The sequence below is a fragment of the Carassius auratus genome, unplaced genomic scaffold (genome assembly GCF_003368295.1).
Source record: "Carassius auratus strain Wakin unplaced genomic scaffold, ASM336829v1 scaf_tig00005328, whole genome shotgun sequence".
Taxonomy (NCBI): Eukaryota; Metazoa; Chordata; class Actinopteri; order Cypriniformes; family Cyprinidae; genus Carassius; species Carassius auratus.
This window is the reverse complement of record NW_020523650.1, coordinates 335,211-337,438: the sequence shown is the minus strand read 5'-3', so window position 1 is coordinate 337,438 and position 2,228 is coordinate 335,211. Positions and strand designations below refer to the sequence as shown.

Genomic DNA, 2,228 nt, shown 5'->3' with positions numbered 1-2,228 from the left:
CCTGACACAACTTTCGATGTGGTCTTACTTAAGGACTCTAAAGATTTCACCAGTGGATTTGAAAACACCAATGTCTTTTAACCTGACTAAAGAATATAGTTTTTAAAGAAATACCTTTTATAATAATCCAGATGTCACCATTTTAACTAACCACAAGCATCTTGTCTCTCTTGTGCAGGACCGGGTACAAGTAAGTCTAGTTCCAGGCCTCACACTAGGTGAGGCCAAACAAGTTTGGAGGAACGCTGCTCACCCCGCTCTCCAGAACAGGCCCATCTTATAAGCCACAATCCATTATCATGGATGGTGGCTCATAAGATCCTCCCAGTCAGGGCGGATATACACTCCAGAGGCATGGCCAAAAACCCTGTTTGTCCACAACCTGGGTGCAACTCCCCAGAGACTGTCTACCATCTGCTCTGGGAGTGTGACGCTGAGAGGGACCTGTGGGCCAAGACTCACAGCCTGTATTTCCCACGCTTACCAGTGGGTGGGGCCCAGTTACGGTACCAGCTCGTCATCCTTGGGGTGGGCCAGGGGTTGTAGGACTTGACAGTACACAAATTCACCTCACTCTGAGCCCATAAAGTGACATCTCATGTGCCTGTTCAGGAAAGTTGGGTCAAAAATTAATTAAGGACTCACCCTGGTTTTGCACAACAGATGGCTATTAAAGGCTATTAATTGGTGTTTTTTATGGTGTTTTATCAAATGTAATTGGATATTATTGCACAAAAGAAGATGCTTGTTTGATTTTAAATTTGTGTTTTTTACTTTTGAAGTGTTTAAAAACAAGTTATATATATAATGGTTTAAATGTCTACTTTTTAACAAAGATGTTATTTTATTTTAAAACCATGTGTAAGTATTCTATGTATTCTTTTTTTGTTTAAAAAAACTAATTGAAAACAAATGTGTGTGCAAAAGTACAAAATTTAAATGGTGAAAACATTGTCAAAAGAAAAATGTGTTTTATCATTTCAATATCTGATACGTCCCCCACCCGGGGACTATATATTTAATGGATTTTTGGATCACGGAGCTGGAGCCTGGGGCTTGCTCCATCCACTCCGAGCATTGGCCTGAAATTGCAGTGTCTCCGGGAAAGGTGTGGTTCTCCTTTTTGGGGATTGCCACTTATTGTGACGAATAGCAGAGCAAGTAATGAGGTCTTCCCTTGCAGATGCCATGGTTACCGATTATTGCGAACTCTACTCTGATGCATTGTATGTGTTGTACTTGTGTGAAACTTCACTTACGCTCTTGAAAAATCATCCCCTGGTTGGTGAATTAGTTCAAATTTATCACCGACCTCACTTTGCAAGTCGATTGGACTGACTGTTGCTGTTTTCATGTTTGTTTGGTTGTTCTTTTTCCATTTCATTTTTTTCTGTTTACAGTTCCACCCAATTGGCCAGTTGCAGCTCACTTTTTTCAGCTGAGCGCAGATTGATGCCTGTTTCACACATACTCCTTCTGCAGTGCGTATGCATTGTGTATTTTTTTACGCACCCATGTTAATGGATTCCAGCGTTCACACTGCACAGGGTTGCTGTCCATCAGTGCATTCCAGGAGTGGTGCGTCTGCAGCAGTGCAGCGATCATTTACGTACCAAGTCTATTTTTGCTGTGCTGCACGCGCTGAATTAAAGTGACCGTGCATTGTTCGCGGTAAAAATGAACATGGATTGACAAGGAAATGCAGTAATTTCACAATAAATGTATACTAATTAAAGTCTTCTGTGTTTCACACTTAACACATGGGTTTTTGGCTAGGTTTAAAACAAGAAAAGAAAGCAGGAAAACAAAGTTTTACATGATTTGAAATCAAAATAATGAAACAAATGTTGTGTTTGTGGCCTAAACAGTCGCGGATCAGTAGCGGACTGCAAACGTGTCCTGTGTGAAAACAAAATGAGTCCGTACTGCTTCTGAACCACATACGTGACGCACACGGACTGTTTACGCACTGCGGACGGAGCATGTTTTAAACAGGCTTGAGCCTGTTCACAGGTGTGCCGATCTGAGTTAAGTGATCTCATTCCTTTCTGAAGTTATAGCCATTTTAGCAACCTCAAATACACCACCTTCGAATGTTTTGAGGTCCCCTCACCAAGATGAAAGGAAATTTCCACTTTTTTGGATTGTAACGTTCTAATGCAGTCTGTTGAAACTCTGACTAAACGCCAAGTTAAACCATAGCCAATGAAGACAGAGACTCTTCCTAA

The 2,228-nt window shown here is 41.3% G+C and overlaps 1 non-coding gene across 1 annotated transcript; it reads left to right on the top strand.

Annotated features, from left to right (window-relative positions):
* The first annotated feature begins 931 nt into the window (after nt 1–931).
* Nucleotides 932–1,119, top strand: LOC113070844 (U2 spliceosomal RNA). The gene has a single exon (XR_003280000.1). It is a non-coding gene; the product is annotated as a U2 spliceosomal RNA (small nuclear RNA).
* Nucleotides 1,120–2,228: the final 1,109 nt, after the last annotated feature.